General features: G+C 38.7%; 1 protein-coding gene across 1 annotated transcript in view; it reads left to right on the forward strand.

Moving 5' to 3' along the window:
* The first annotated feature begins 9,911 nt into the window (after positions 1–9,911).
* The window catches only part of MAMLD1 (mastermind like domain containing 1), a 129,488-nt gene continuing 122,173 nt past the window's right edge, over positions 9,912–17,226 (forward strand). The window contains exon 1 of the mRNA XM_056491828.1: positions 9,912–9,975. The gene's annotated coding sequence lies outside the window, so the exon portion shown is untranslated. The remainder of the gene's footprint in view (positions 9,976–17,226) is intronic.

A 17,226-nucleotide genomic window follows, 5' to 3' on the forward strand; every position in this document is an offset into this window, starting at 1 on the left:
ATAGCCAAAATATAAATAGAGATAGGATTGGTTTAGGGGTTCTTATTGCAACTAGGAAAGTTCCTTTTATCAAAGGAACCTATGAGCATGAAACAATTTAACTTCTACATTTTTTTACTAATAGAGTTTCCAACTATCTATGACTCATTTTAAAATACATGGGTCATTGAAAGTCTTACTTTAGAAGATCCACTGCAGATTGCTTTTAGCCCTATGTAATTTTTACACCCGTGTACTCATTCCTGCAAGCTGTGACCTCATGTGATCAGAATCCAACCCACTTCTCTCATCTGCCCTTCTGTCACTGCAGAAAATAAGGGAAATATTTCTGTCTCTCATGATAAATAAATATTTCCCTTGTTCATATGTGAATGTCCTGTGTAAACCCAGTGGCCCTATGTACTGATAACTGCCACATTTCATCATTCATAGGAAAAAAGTGGTTTCATAGCTATCAAATTTCCATGGATAGGAATTTTAAGAAAATGTAATTTGATGCCGAGTGTCAATGCATATCAAAGTTTTATGACTAGTCAAGACAAACATCCATGGTAACATCTGGGATGTATTTATGCTTTAGCCATTTAACCAATCTGGTCAGAATCTTCAAATCAATGTCTATCTGGGCCTGAGAAAATTTTTCCAAGATCATTAGATATAGTTTGAGATCTATAGACCTGAGAGTAATGGCTATTTAAAGCCTTTAAATTTCTGCAGAAGAACAAAAAAGCAGAAACATTCATAGACTCAGATAATGAAAGAGTCACTCATGGATTATCAGGAGGATATTTTAACAAGATACTGTAGAAACGTTAAATTATGAATAGCAGCCACTGTTCAAAAGATATGGTCAAAATTATCAATACTGAAGTTATGCAAAGAGTGAAATAAGGCTTTCTCTAGGCCGATGAAGCAAATGGCTCTCGAAGCTATTTATGCTTTCCCCAGAGAATACTCCTGTGGTATTGGTGCTTGATGCCTGATGAGCTTTGGATTAGAACAAAAAGCATTTAGATGCTGGTGCTTGAAGCTGCTCTAACTTATGCTTTGGGACTTTCTAGCAATGAGGTTGGGATCGGGGGATTTGAAAAGTCACCTTTTCACCTCCTGTTTTGAGCTGCAGTCTGTTTTTTTATCTTGTATCACAGATCATACTGGGGGATGGGATTGGAGCAGTAATTTACTGTATTAGTTTTCCCTACACACCAATAAATAGAAAACATTTTGTATTTTTTACAGATTTATTCTTTTGAAATAACTCCAGAATTTAAGATTTGTACAACAGTTGTCTGGGAGGAAAAAAACCTTTGCAGACTTTTGTTGTTATATATGTTTTTCTAAAAGGTCCTTAATGGAACCAGATAGTTCCACCTGTGTAACATCATTCAGTGTAAGGGTAAAGTTGTCAACAGACTGCAGGGAGATGAGCACTCTGGTTTCCTTCATATTGAAGTAAGATATATGTGTGTTATTTCCTTACTTGTCACCTGGAAGGTTTCCCCTGAGTATTGTCAAGTCATACAATTAACACTGCTGAATTCCCCACAAGAGTCTGCTCTTATGATTTTCTAAGATAGTGATTCCAGCCCCAGACCAGCTTCAATATTGAGTAACACCAGGTACAGGTAGCTAGAAAACTTGCACATGTTTATGTACAACAAAGGCTTTACTAAAGCAAGACAGAGCACTAGCTTAGAATATAGAATGATTTCTCCATCTTCAGTTTATTTCTCCTTTTCTCAGAGGGTGGGAAAACGGGAAGAAACAACCTCTCAGGTCAAGGTTGAAGACTTTGTAGTGCAGAACAACAAAGCTTGACTGTGATAATCGACAGAGCACCTGCCCTGAGGATAAACAAACAGTTCACATTTTTGTGCTTTCAAGTCTGGTATGAGCAAAAGAGCACAAGCAAAAGATTCTTTTGAACCTTTTAGGAAAGGAAAAACGGAAATCTGAAGAACAAACAAAGTATTTTATATCCTGTGATGGATTTTTTTAAGAGAAGCTGCAGCATGCAAATCAAACTGATCAAAACCAACCATGTCATAAACCGCATGATTGGATCTAAGACAATAAGGTCTTCTCCCAGTTTATACCAACTCAGTCTTGAGCTTAATTTTGTCTTCCTTGCCCTGTACCTTGCTGATGGCAGAAGCACACTGCTTGCCTCATGAACCATGCCTGAGTTTAGTCCCTTAAGCAGGGTGATTTTTCCAGAAAGTTTTCCTAGTTGCTGTGCTTTAATATTCTTTCATATACTCCAGACATTCCAGCACCTCTCATTCTTTATACCCTGAGTAATCACATTTTTAGACACTGGTGTTTAAAGCCTTCTCCTAGCTAGTAGCATTTTCATAACTAACACACCACACACCTATCACATGGTCCATGCTGATCATCCCACAGACATGCGCGAAGGTTTTTCCTCCCCCTGTTGCATTTCTGTTGTTCAAATACGGTGTTGATGAGACTCCAGAAGTCTTGCAGGATCTTTTTTCTGTGCATGATACACTGTCCAGCCTTTGTAAATATGCTGTTTTGGGATAATCAAGGAAACAATTTCCCTTCCAAGTCTTGGACTTTGGTCTCCTAGCACAAACTCTGAGAAAGCAGGCTTCTGATAACTTTGATTTTACTTCAGATGATACTCCAAATTATACAGAAATGGAAAATAACTGAGGAGACCATTGACAGACTGAACTGGGAACCATTAACCAAGAGTACATGGTTAAGAGATATTAAGCTGTATGTTGCTGAAACATTGACTAAGTGAAAGGGAACACAAACCTCAGGAGTTTATATCAGGCTGAGCATCAACAACTGAGTCCAACAAACAGACACACTTGGATTTCCAGAGGGCAGACTTTGTCCTGTTTAGGAGACTGGTTGACAGAGTCCCTTGGGAGGCAATCCTGAAGGGAAGAGGAGTCCAGGAGAGCTGGACATACTTTAAGTAGGAAATTATGAAAGCATAGGAGCAGGCTGTCTCCATATATCAAAAGACTAGTCAGTGAGGAAGACTGTCCCAGCTGCACAGAGAGATTTGGCTGTAACTCAGGAATGAAAGGAGAGTTTATTACTTTTGCAAGAAGGGGCACACAACTCAGGGAGACTACAGAGATGTCATGGGATTATGCAGGGAGAAAGTTAGAAGGGCCAAAGCTTCGACACCATTTCCCACAGCATTTCCCTGAGAAACTGGCTGCTCATGCCTCAGATGGGTGCACTGTTCACTGGGTAAGAAACTGTCTGGATGGCCAGGCCCAGAGAATGGTGGGGAATGGAGTTACATCCAGCTGGGGCTGTCACCCAGTGACAGTGTGGTGTGTACCACGGCTCAGCACTGTGGCCAGTTCTCTTATCACATCTTGATTAATTATCTGAACAAGGGGACTGAGGGAATCCTTAGAGGTGGATGGCATCAGGCTGGGTGGGAGGAAGGACCAAGACAGTGACTGTCCCCTTGTACTGGGCACTGGTCAGGTCACACCTCAAATCCTGTGTTCAGTTTTGCATCCCTCATGACAAGAAAGACATTGAGGGACTGGATTGTATCCAGAGAAGGGAACAGAGCTAAGGAAGAGTCTGGAGCATGGGTGTGATGAGGAGCAGCTGAGAGAGTTGGGGGTGTTTAGCCTGGAGAAACATAGGCTCAGGGGGAAACTTATCACTTTCTACAGCTGCCTGAAAAGAGGTTGTAGTCAGATGGGGGCCGGTCTCTTTTCCCAAGTAACAAGCAATAGGACAAGAGGAATTTGCCTCAAATTGGGCCAGAGGAGCTTTAGATTTGAGATTGGGAAAAATTCCTTCACTGAAAGGGTTGTCAAGCATTGGAACAGGCTGCCCAGAAAAGTGGTTGAGTTACTGTCTCTGAAGGTATTTAGAAGATGTGTAGATGGCACTTAGGGGCATGGTTTAGTGGTAGACTTAGCAGTGTTGGGTAAACTGTTAGACTGGGTGATCTTACTGGTCTTTTTCATACAAAAAGATTCTATAGTTCTAGGCTTGCTGGTGTCCTGAAAGCTATTACTGACTACAGCCGGACTCCATCTTGATCCCACTGCAAATCCCTAACAAAATTCCTATTTATTTCCTTTGCTGAACAATCCTTGGAACTGATGCCTTATCCTGGTCTTAGAAAAGTAAGACCCGGACATGGTTAAGGGATAAGGGGCTTTACCTCAGTATTTTAATAAGGATTCTTACTGGTGCACCTCTTCGCCAAGGTAGAATGCGCTGCAATGCAGACACAGGATAGATTGTGTATACAATTTATAGACCTTACAGACTAGCATATCTAACAAGGATGCCCCAATGGGAGGCCTGGATGAATGGCGTGATAATCCCCCATCCACGGAATTCCCTCCTGGATGGGCCAATCTGTAGTTTACAGGATATATTATGAGGAGGGCCTTGGTTTCCCAAGTTAGCATAGGGTTTTCCAGCCTCCTACTATGAGGCCTTTAAGATGTTTGGTCTCCTGGCTTAACAAAATACTAGGGCTATGCTAAGTATCAGACTTAAGGAATTACAATTATCCATGCTAAGAATACTGAGGATACATAAAAGTTATATAAAAGGTATATAAAAGAAAAGGCAAAAAAATCATCTTGGCATCAGAATAACAGAAACATTTATATGCAAATAAAATGTGTGTGTATGTTTATGATTCTCCTCTGGGTTCTATTTTCTGTAGAATCAAAGTCCCATTTCCCATTTCATGATGAATCTAAGTCTTCACTTCTGTTAACACCACAGAGAAATCTCTGACAAGACAGATGTCTGCAGCCACCAGAAATCTTAAACTGAACACCTAAAAATAGAAATCTGCAGAATTTATAAATATTTTTGCAAATCAACCTTTTATAACTACCCTCCTTTTGCAGTAGTGGTAGTTAGCATTTAAATCCAAGTATATTTCAGCAAAAGAGAAAGCTGACCAAGCAGGCAAGAAATTCTGCAGAGTTCTGCAAATTGCAGGAGGCCCAGGGAAGGAAATCACTGCATGCCAATTTTCCCCACTGTTTTCTATTGTCTCTACTTAACATATGTAACACTAGGAATGCAGTGTGGAGCACTGTATCTTCTCCACAATTCTTACCTAGATAAGAGCCTGATTATGTTACATGACTTTGTTTTCTTATTCAATATAATTTACTCTTCAGTTAGAAAATATGACTGTCCCCAGAGAAACAACCTTTATTCTCTTTGTTCACAAATTAGTTTGGAGAAGGATTGACTGGTAGTGTCAAAAGCCTGTATTGGATCTGCTAAGATCTCTTCCTATTCAGGTTTTCTTTCTGTGGCTGGAGACTACTCTTGATAGTTATTTGGAATGAAATATTGTTCATCTCCTTAACAAAGAGATAGTTGGTTCCATTCAGTACTTCCATGATCTTCCGACAGTGTTTATACAGTTTGTATTCAAAACACACCAGCTAGATCTTACCATCATGTCATTCTCTGACCATGGGCTGGGTTTCTCTTTTATCAGAGGGGTTCTGTTCAGCTGGCATCTCTTTTTGTTCTTTTATATCTTTTCCTGTGCAATCATTTCCTACACTGCCTGAGAAAATATGATTATGAAGAGGAAGAAATGCAGAATTTCCCCGCAATGGTTCCTTCAGCTTTTCTTCCAAAGACTTGCTCCTGTCTCCCTGTCTGAAACCTGAGGTTGGTACTCCCTTCTCCACTTCCCTGGCTCCAGCATGTGGACATTGCTGTGGAGCCCATAAACAAATCACTGTGGATGATTTTCATTTATATCTCATGTCTCAGTATACTTCCTCGTTAGGACTTCTCTCTTGTCCATAACCCACTTCTTCCTGGTTTCACATTGCTACTGGAGCAATCTGTGCCAAGTAGGAACAAATTCAGGGGACTCTTGTAAGTAGGAAATTATTCAACCCAAGTAATTTTACCTTCAAAAAGAGACCCTTGCTGATTAGTAGATCTCTTAAAATGGATCTCTACCACCAAGACTTTGACAGGAAGATCAAACCTGTAAAAGCTTCTTGATAAGGATTGAGTACTGTGTATAAAAACAGCCTGTACTGCTAACCAGACTTCTCTAATTATATAAAACATCCAGCAGAAGATTTATTTGGCTGCTATAAATTGTGCCAGCTCAGGTGATTTCCTTTTGAAGCTATTTTGGCAAAATGCTGCCTATGCAATTTTTTGTAGGCTAAAAGGATCATCCCCTATGAAGGACTTTTTTGGACCAGGTGAATTTTTCTATTGGACTGCTATGAATATCTGTGAAAATCTAACTTGGATAATAATAAAGCCTTTGGCTTAGCTGCAGAAGTGGAATACGAAAGGAGGAAAACGAGATTGCTACTGCAGCCAAAAAATTCCCTGAAAGATCCCAGTATGCCCAGTCTCCATACTTAGCTAAGTAGCTAAGTATATCCACTGTCACCAGAGGATGTGAGCATTGACAGCATGTATCCTTCCTCTGCTGGGTGTTGAAGTCATCATGGACAACACATATTAGGTATTTTCTTATGCTTATGCAGGCCATTGAAAATGCTGGGCTAGATGCACAGATCCTTTACATTAATGGCTGTCTTAGATTGCAATACAAGATGTAACCAAAAGTGTGTATTCTATCACCATCTGTTAAAACCAGATGGGGCAGTGTTCTTTATCTCTTCAATGACCCATCCTCCCTCCAGGGAGATATCTTCTGTTAATGGGCCATTGAGTCCTGCTGCATGACTGATAAAATTACATCATCCCATTGGGAGATGCTCCACCCAGGGGGAGGAGCCAAGCATTGTCTACGTGGATATTATCTGAGATTTGGAACATCACAGTCTTTTTCCATTGGATTCTCAGAGGAAGATTTGACCCTTCTACACCACCACTGGACCTTCAGAGGAAAACTACAGGGTCACTGCTTCAACAGAACCACATCTGTCACTGCAGGGGGACTGCAGCCACCATTTAATTGGACTGCTACCAACACCCTGACTGACAGAGTGTCAGGTTGTATTCTGACTCTGTCAGTGGTTTTATACTGCTCTATTTTATTTTAATTTTCCTATTAAATTGTGGTTCTGACTTGGGATCTCCCACTGGTTTGCTTCAAATCAGCACAATGCCAATGCACTCCTTTACACCAGATGACAGCCTAGCCCATAATGCACTACATGCTATTTCTTATTTTATTTTATGTGCTGGAGTGACAATAGAAATGACAGTGATACACAGGTCAATTCAGTCCTGGTGACATAGCCTTAAGGAGCTTTATGTTTAGGGTTTTTTTCCCCCTCTCCCAAGAGAATCTCCATTACACTTTTATATTTGGTAAGGTTTATTAAATAAGCTCAGCATATTAACAGTCTCATAAGCTTATGATTTTTTGTATCTCTTTGTTTTTTTAGCTTTATTAATCATCATGGTACTTGAAGTTGCTAACATGAGAAATGCAAAAATAAATAATCATTATTATTGAAGTGCTTTCATAAAATGATATGTGAGATTAAAGCCTTATTAAAACAGCATTATTGGTCATGATTGTCATTATTATTACATATTAATTAATTGTACCAAGATAGTGCAGCTTTTAGAATTATCTTTATCAAAGTCAGTTAAATATGAAGGTTTCAAATTGCAATAGATTTAGTGGTTTAGGACATGGTACTGGGATTTCAGATATTATTTATTCTGTTCAATATTTGCAAAGAGTGGATGATGTGCTCAGTGCTGTACACAGCAGAATTTGCTGTCTGAAACATATACTTTAAGAAAGAGAAATTATATAGTTGCATTAGAGTAGGGGGCTTTTTTTCTGAAATCCGGAAGTTCAGTGTTGTTTATGGCTCTGCTACTTCCTGTGTCTGTTAAATTTTGTGCTTTGTCATTTATTTAATCTTTCTCTGACTCAGTGTACTGATGTGCATAAAGAACATTCCATTAATTTATCTGTATACAGCGTTTTGAATTATAGGTACCACGTAAGAGTGGAGCATTTTTTCTCATACCTGAGAAGAAGCTGCAGCTGACATGGATTGCCATGTCTTTAAACTCTTCATAGATGTGGTGCCTGCTTCATTAATGTAACTGGGAGGTGATGTGATGGGCAGATTGTGTACAGCACACTTCCCTCTTTTTCTTTTATCTGAAGTGATGCTTTTACTCCTGCCCTTTGATGGAGTAACCTAGCAGAGACATTGGATAAGAAAAGACTAACAAATAAAGTATTATTATGGCAGGTTTTGCAAGATGGTACTGTTATATAAAGTCTTCCAAGCTCTTTTTTTTCCCACCTTATTATGTGAGCAAGTGTTCAGTGTTCAGAAGACACAATGTGTTGGAAAATTTTCTTTCCCAAGGTCTTGGATAGAGAAAGTCAAATAATACATTTTGTAGCCTCAGCCTGTGGATGGAGTTGTTCTGGAGACAGATACTCTCCAACAGGCAGGCAGCAGTACTTGGCTAAATTCCTGAGCAAAGCTATTGCCCTCCTGCTGCCATCCTTTTTTGAGGTCTAATTTTACTTATTGCCTCTTCTCTTTATGTCATGCCTCAAATTTAGCATCCCAGGCTTTTCAGGGGCAGGACTTTGTATGAGATACTGAAATCTAACTTAGGCACTGATTCTACCTGCAAAGCTGGACCAGGTAGGGAAGATAAAAATGACAGACCCAGGAGCCACCATATTGAAAAGGGAACTGGTGGGTGAGACAAGAGCAAGATGCCTATTTAAAATGGGTATCAGTGGAGCAGTAGGTTGGCATCTGATGTCAGTTAGGAAAAACCCTAAACACTTAAGTGAAACAGTAGCAAAGTGATTTTTTTGCAAATCTCTGGAATTAATAATTACAGCTATTTGAGAAGAAAAACAGTATCATTCATACTGAAATATATTCTCTCCCCGCCCACAGGGGAAGCCTGTGTAGGTGTGGAGCTGCAGTCTGGGAAATTAAAAAATGCAAATTAAAAAATGCAAATGTAAAAGAGAGGCATTGCTTGCTGCAGTGCTCTAAGGGTTTGCTTGAATAGCAACAAATTAAAGAAATGCTATGTAATCAAAGTTTGTATCAAGCCTATGAAAGAAAATCAGCATTATCTCTAAATATAGTAATAGTACTCTGCTCCTGATCCTATATATTGTGCACATATTACCAGTAAATTACAAAGATACTGCATTATGAGTTTCAACAAGTCCTTGATGAAAATGCACATTACCCTTTTATATGCCACTTTATTGTTGTATTAAAACATGATGATTAGGAAGGAAAATGTAGTTGGACTACTTATTTTTTCCAATTCAGTTCATTCAGGTTTCTTCACTCCATTTCCCTTTGCTGTCGGTACCAATAAGGGCTTCCCAACTGGAGGTTTTTGCTGCCAGTGGTAATACAGGTCAATCAGATAAACTACATGGATTCTATAAAAGTTAGATAATAGATTGTTCTGTCTTCCACATCCCCTTCCAGTTTATCCATATATAACACTATTCACCTTTTCTCAGTTTCACATCAACTTCATTTGTGGTCTGTTTACAACATTTCCCACAAAAGGCCAACACAGCCCATCTAGTGAAAATAAATGCACATGCAAATATTATCTTTTCCATGTTTCAAGATAAGCACAGTGCAGTGAGAAGGAAGGTAAGCAACATGGCCACTTAGGAACTTTCCAGCACAGGGGTGCAGAATGGCAATATCCAAATGGATTAACAGCACAGAGAGTGGGCAGTGTGGCTGAGGGAAAGGAGAGAATATCAGGCAAATGGTGCATCCTAGCAACATCAGGTAACCTGTAGTCTCCAAGGCAATATGTGACTGGTTTTGAGAAGGATAAGATCATCATCAACTAAAATTAAGAAAAATCTATGATGGAAACTCATATTTATTTGATTAGTAATTACAATCATTTTCTCCAGCAGAACTCAGGATATGTTGGCCATAACTAAGAATAGAGGCCCAGCCATAAACTACATAGCTGGGAGTTTCAGCAAAGGTAAGGAAACTCTCTTGAAGTTTTGATTCCTCTGTTTAAAAGAATTTGTATTGCTTTGTGCTGTGATAACGTCACAAGTTTCATTATTTTTTTGTGATTCTTGGTCAGCAAACTCACTGGAGCCAGAGATTTGCCCATGACAATCTCTGGGCTTCTGCAGAGATTGGGTAGAAGGCAAAATAGAAATGGAAGGTTGTAGAGTCTTCTTTCTTGAAATGTTACAGGGGAAACTTGCAACCACAGCAAGATGCAGAGCCTGGAAGTTGCGGAAAGTAGAGCAGATTTGTATAAAAGCAACACAGGCTTTACACAAATGCTTGTGACCACAGAATTCAGATTCTTTTGGCTGAAAATGCACCTGGAGCCTGAGCTCAGAATTTAGCTCTGTGGATTTGGCAGATGGAGCAAACAAAGACTTCAGCAGAATCTCTAGGTACTTGAAGAAACTAGGCTAAGAACAGCCGTGTAGATAGCAGCTAGATATTTTAGATCCTGATTTTAATTAAAATAAGGCATAACTACCCCATTGTGGCACTACTACAGTTTACAATTCTTTCTTCATTTGTTTAATGAATCAAAGCAGATAAATCAGTGTTAGCAAACAGTGCTTGCAAAGTCTCCTAGATTAAGAGACAAAACTCAGATAACCTTCACCAAATACATTAATAAAACCAGAATTAGCAAAATACCCCAAATACCTCTATAGATGAAAAATGCTAAAGGGACTTGAAAAGTGCTCTTAACAAGAGTTGTAAAAGGAACATTTTTAAATTTACTATTATAATATAGGATATGTTGCTTACTGTTCATACTCATTAGACAGAGGGTACTTGAATAAGATATCCCGCAATGGAAAAAAGGTGGCATTTTCAGAGCTGTTATGTGTTATGACCATGTGATGTGGTGAGGTGAGCAAAGATTCTTCCAGGGCATCTTCTTGAGATACTTCTTATATTTCAATGACTTTCTCTTGGTCTGTCAAAGAGGGAATTAAAACAGAACTGCATTGGCAGTGCAAAACGTTCACTGGTAGATTATGAAAGTCACTTACAATGTGACTGACTCAGGAGATGAACTCCAATCCCAACCAGTTTCTGCAAAGGACAGTCATCATCACTGTTTCTTTACTCACTTACTGGATCTTCAGACGTTTGTAACTAGTCGAGCTGTGCTCCCAAAGGGGCAGTTTATTACAAAAATACTTAAGTGTTTCCATGATTAGCATTCAAAATACTTCATGGTACCATAAACACAGGCCTACCTCTCCTTTGATATTTTAGTCCTAAACTGAGATGTCCACTCAAATTTTACATTCTCTGCAGTGTGCATTTAGCAGCTCTGAAACTCTTCCAAATAGTCTGGCTTTAGCTGCTTAGAAGAATCCATTACTTTCAAATTCAAATAGCATCATAAAAGCTGCTGTAACACCAGTGGTCCTTAAAAGGTCTTCACCCAATTCACCTAATATTATCAAAGTACTTGTAACTGGACTTTTATGTTTCATTCCTTATTTTAGACTATTTTAATGTAACTAGCATTGAGAAAAAATGGTGAATTTCTCAAGGTCTTAAAATAATCTAATATATCTTTTCTATTGGGTCTCCAATTCTTTACACTTTTCCCTTGCTCCTGACAACTAGAGTCAAGTTCTGCTACCACTAGTTACGAGTTTTATGGGTGTCAATATTAGCTGTTCTGAAGCCTTTAAAATGGCTAAAGAAGTTACTGAAGTAATTACCATTTCTATGGCAAAACAAGTCAAGTTGTCAGACTCGTCCTTTTCAAACCGACTAAATCATACCTTCCTGCCCTGTCATCACTGGAATTACCCATCTGTTTCCTGTATTTTAGTGCCTTGTTGATTTGAGAAGTGCCTCACTCATGTTTCTAACTAAAAGTGATGTGCTGAAGCACATCTGCAGGGATTGAAGTAAGCTTACAGCACCTATTCAGTGAATGGATTGAAGGACTTTTGCCTCTAAAGCTATTAATCTTGTACCTTACAAGCAGAGAAATCAGTATCATTTTGGAAAGTCAAATTGTTAATAATGGAACTGTGGGTGGTGTCAGTGCAGAAAAAGCTCATAGTTACTGAAAAATACAGAGGAATATATGTATTTATTTGATATTGGGTAGGGTGTATCAGAAACACGGCAAATACCTCTAGCAAGAAACAAACAGAAATTTTTGTATAAGCCTTGTTGGCCAAGAAAGGGGGAAACAGATCTAAAACCAGAAGAAGCAGGGCTGTAAGAAGTAATAATGAAATGCACATAGTAACTAGAGCTGGACTACAGTGCATAACCTTTTCCTTCAAATGTGGACTGAAATCTTTCCAAATATCAATTAATCCCTATTCTACCATGCATTTCCTAGCTGCTTCCTGTGCATTATTAATGGACTGGTCACCCTGAGATGAAGGTAGGAAGTAAAAGCAATTAAATTCCTCTCCCACCCCTGCAGATACAATTGACCTAGAGGATTCAGCTACAAGTAAAAATTAAAAAGCTTCAAAAAATAATAAGCATGGCCTTCTTGCCTGAGCCAGACTGTGTCATCTAAAAAGCTGCGTGCAAGAGCAACAGCAAGCTCCCTTTATATAAAATTATCGAATTTTATGATTCAGGGCTGATCAAGGAAAAAAGCAGGTGCCCAGTCTCTGCCTTTTTTTTCTGGTGCTGTCCTGTAGCTGAATGAAAACTTTAAACCAGAACTCCAGACACTGGTTCTTTTCTCAGTGTAGAAAAGAAAATCCCATCTGTCTCCTGGGAAGTATTGATTCCATTTGAATTCAAAGAAACAATTTTAACTTCATGCTTTTGTGGAGGGTGATGGCCACAGAGTTCAGGAAGGCTTCTGAATGTGTAACACAGTTAACTCTGGCCTGAGAGGAATACAGTCATCCTAGCCTTCAATTCCCAAACAGATCAGTCAGCAGTGGTAACAAGGAGAGCTCTGTGGCTGCTGTTTGCACTCTGATGTTAAAGGTTTGTGTTTGTTTCCACAGTGTTATAACGCTGAGGTGAAAGTCTATCCCTTTTGCTCTATTCAGCATTACTGGAGATAATATACTAGGCCAAAATAGGTGTATTTCCAAAGTCTCCTAGCTCAACCAAGATTATATTACTAAACTTGGGGTGCATAAAGAACAAGGGAAAAAGGAGGAAAACACTGACAGTGCCTACACAGGTAAAAAAAAAGGAGAAGATGTGCCATGTGGTTGTATGACAGAGGTCCACTCTGAATGTCTCTGAGTGAGGCCCTTGACTGTGCCCACTCTGTGTGTTACTACAAGTATTTCTCACTGCTCACTCTCTGGAGACAGCCAGTCGATGCTGCCATTAAGATAACAGTGAGTGATCTGAGTAATCTGGTTCTCCTTTCAATGCAATCCTGAAGCAGCCAGAAGAGCCCAGTGACAGAAACCAGGGTGAACTCATGCTAAAAAGGGTGACTTGGGCTGGCAGTGTAGCCCAGCTGAGGATGACTGTAATGGGAAATAGGAGGTGTTCGTTTTGCACTGTAATGAAGAACGGCTTTGGAAACAGAGGGTGCAGAAAGGTGGGTTATTGGCTGAGATTGAAGTGACCATAAAACAACAGGCAGGTTGCAAATTGGTATTGTCATAAAATACTCAAACAATATTTTATCAAGTATTGAAACTCTGCTTATATGCCAACAAGAACTGAATAAAACCACAGAACACAAGCTTGATTATGTACCTTTTAGTGGGATCGTTGTACCCATTCTTCATAACAACATAAATTAAGGAGAGACCATCCACTTTGATTTTGAATTTCCATGTTTGTCAAACTGAGTTTCTAAAGTGGTTTTTTTTCTCTTTTTCTTTTAAAAGGACAAAAAATATGGAGATCACAGTATATTCTAATCACTTGTCAGAATTCCTTTTTTAAAATCAAAGCTGTTGAATGTTCAAAAATCCTTTTTATGCATATAAATTGTGTACTCTTCTATGATTTAAAACTCATTTTATTAATATTAGCAAAAATGCTGTCACAGACAGACTAAACTCTTCTGTCTTAACTCAAATCCCAGCTAATTATGGCTCAGCTGTAAAGTTATAAACCCTTGAAAAACAAGGTTTATAAGAGAAGTATTGACACAGTCTTAACTATAGCCATGTGAATGGAGCCACTGTAATATTATTTGGAAATAGTGTTCTAAAAGGGAATCTTCTATGAAAAGAGATGCCAGCTGTTCACTTTGGAAACATTTATTTCATTGGCTCATGATAAAATTGCCTGTAAAAGATATTATTCTGAAACACAGTAACTTCTTAATTTCATGATGACCCGAAGCCACTGGGAGAGATGATGCCTAAGAGCAGTGAAAAAGGATTGCCACTGTTGGTTTTGCTTATATTGCTTTTCAACAAAAATACACATTTTCTTAGAATAATTCATGCTGGACAGGCCCTCAGAAGGTCATCAAATAACTCCTGCTCAGAGCAGAAGAAAATAACAATACATTTTATTTCATTTTTGCAACCAATATTATCTTTTTATTTTAAAAAATCCACATGCTTTGCTTTGAGGGAGCATATGTCTACAAACATGGCTACAATCCTGTGCCAATCCCATCCATGCTCCACAGTCCAGGATTGCATAGGAATAGGTGGATAGGTGACTGTAACCACAAGGACCCAAACCCCAAAGAGATAAGTAACAAAAAAAATTAAAGAAAGAGAGAGGAATATGTCCTGTTGACTGATGATCTGCCGCATGTATTGCAAGTCAAAATGTTTGCTGGGGCGAGATCCAGCATCTGAGAGATGCCACAGCTGAAAATGCTGCCCCACTGATATCATTCTGCAGAGAACCTAACAGGAAATAGCTGTCTACCCTCAATAATAAGATCTGACATGAGTCTCCTGTACATCAGGTGGAGTTTGTTCGTCTCACAGGAGAGGTATGGAGTAGTATATCTCTGTATGTGCCCAGGTACACCTGGCTATGAAGTCCTGAAACTATATCCTACATATCCTGTATTATATTATATATACCTTATATTCTAGCATATTTTAATTGTGCAAAACTCTGGGAAATGCAGAGGAGGAAAAAACTTCTGGTTCCTTGAGTAATTTTTCTATTAGCATTCATGCAGTGCTAAGACCCATGTCTGTGTGTGTTTGTTCCTTATTACTACATCTCTTTGTCCTTGAATAGTGCTGATAAATTTCTTGTACTGGCCAGTGTGTGCTGCTATTATTGACTGCAGTCTCCATCCTTTGCCATGCCGTTGAACTTCCATCACCATTGGCTTCATTAGCAATTACTGTTTTGGTGAAAAAAATCTTATACCACATATTACGGGATGACCTGAGGCCATTATGGAACTGAACGCTCCCATAAGGATAATCTAGCCACAATATATCAAAGTGCTGAGAAAATATCCTTTGTCTCAGGTCATGTAACCAATGTGGCTGTTAAATGTTTTAAAAGCAGTTATATAACTGGCATTTAAAATGTTTTATTGAAAACCCTTAATGCTACTGTAACTAAAATGACCTTCAGTGGAGTAACACACATCACATCTTAAAATAGGATTTGATTAAGAATATCAAATGTTATAATGTGCTCATGGCTCTACATGCACCATCCTGTCATACCAACCACAGAGGCAGATGTATTTGCTTTGGCTTTTCAATATTATTTTCAGCTTAAATTTATAACCTAGTTACTTTACAAGGAATGATTCTTATAAGATTTTAAACATTCCTTGCAATATTTGACATATGAGCATTTTATTATTGGTATTTTTTTTATGAACAGGTGGTATCTTTTAAGGCAGATGTTCCTAAACAGAGCATTTGATCTAGGGAGGGTTGGCTAATCAGAGGCTTCTCACTGGCTTCTCTTCTCTTCTCTTCTCTTCTCTTCTCTTCTCTTCTCTTCTCTTCTCTTCTCTTCTCTTCTCTTCTCTTCTCTTCTCTTCTCTTCTCTTCTCTTCTCTTCTCTTCTCTTCTCTTCTCTTCTCTTCTCTTTCTGTACTATGATTAGATCTTTCTGAGAAACAAAAATATGCATCCATTAAACTGTACTGTCATAGAAGAAACCACAAAACTGCAAAAAGTAGAAAGGTGATTTTACATGGTAATGCAAAGCAAGACAGCCATGATTTTTTTTCTTAAGAGATTGCCTTTACTAAAACCAATTTCAAAAGCCCCATAGAGAAACGTACACTTGAAAAAATATTAAATGTCGTGTTACAAGTCATATACTGCTGACATCTGGAGTTTTGAACACAAAACCATCTGAATAGTAAGAGTGGAAATGTTTTTGAACTCAAGATAAGAAAGCTAGAAGTAGAACAGATAGGCAAGTGGGGGGGGGGGGTACCCAAACAAAACAGATTCCCTGAATGACAACTGAAATGAGAGATGCTTTATAAAAATGGAAAAATGCTCTCACTGAGACTATCTAGCCCACTGAGAAGCACAATTCTTTTTTCACTTTCAAGTACTCTGAAGAGGGCTAGGTGGGAAAAAAGAAAAACTTACTCCAACAGATGAGAGCAAAAGATGTTTTTATCTTTCTATTTACTTTCCTGCCTAGTAGTTTTTTCTCTACAACCTCACAAGTACTGGTCATTCTGAAGAGATTATCTTCACTATTTTACAGGTAGGAAGTTGAATCATAAAGCAGTAAAGCAGTAGCCAAGATCACCAAGAAGGCCTTTGAAATGTAGGAATCAGAAGCTCTCTTCACAGAGTTTGTAACATGTGCTTTCATCACATAAATATTCTTCCCATCCCAAATTTCACTCCCAGTGCCTATGAAAATATAAACTGATACACGGAGAATGGACAAGGCTTTTGTTGTATATGGGATTGGCTGGAGTGGGATTCTGGAACACAGAGGATGAATTTGTTACCAAGGTATTCATAAGCAAAGTGAACAAATATGTGGCCAAAACAGACATGCAGCTTTGAAAAATATACACAGAAATACTGGGGGAGAGTTTATCAGAAGTGTTAAGGAAATAAAGGACAACAATGAAATTTAAAGTCAATAAATGGACTTGGTAACTTCCCCATATCTGTCCATGCTTTCAGAAAGTCACCTCTACCCCCATGAATTTAAAAGGTACAGCCACAAGCTTTAAAATACCTTGGTGCAATTCTAATTATTAAACATTTAGAGCAGTAATTTGGCAACAGCTGTGGCAAATAAAGGAAGGTCCTGCATTAAGGCAAAGCTTTTGAGGCTTCGTGGGTGCTGCTGGGAAAGA

The sequence above is a fragment of the Oenanthe melanoleuca genome, chromosome 4A, assembly GCF_029582105.1.
Source record: "Oenanthe melanoleuca isolate GR-GAL-2019-014 chromosome 4A, OMel1.0, whole genome shotgun sequence".
Lineage (NCBI taxonomy): Eukaryota > Metazoa > Chordata > Aves > Passeriformes > Muscicapidae > Oenanthe > Oenanthe melanoleuca.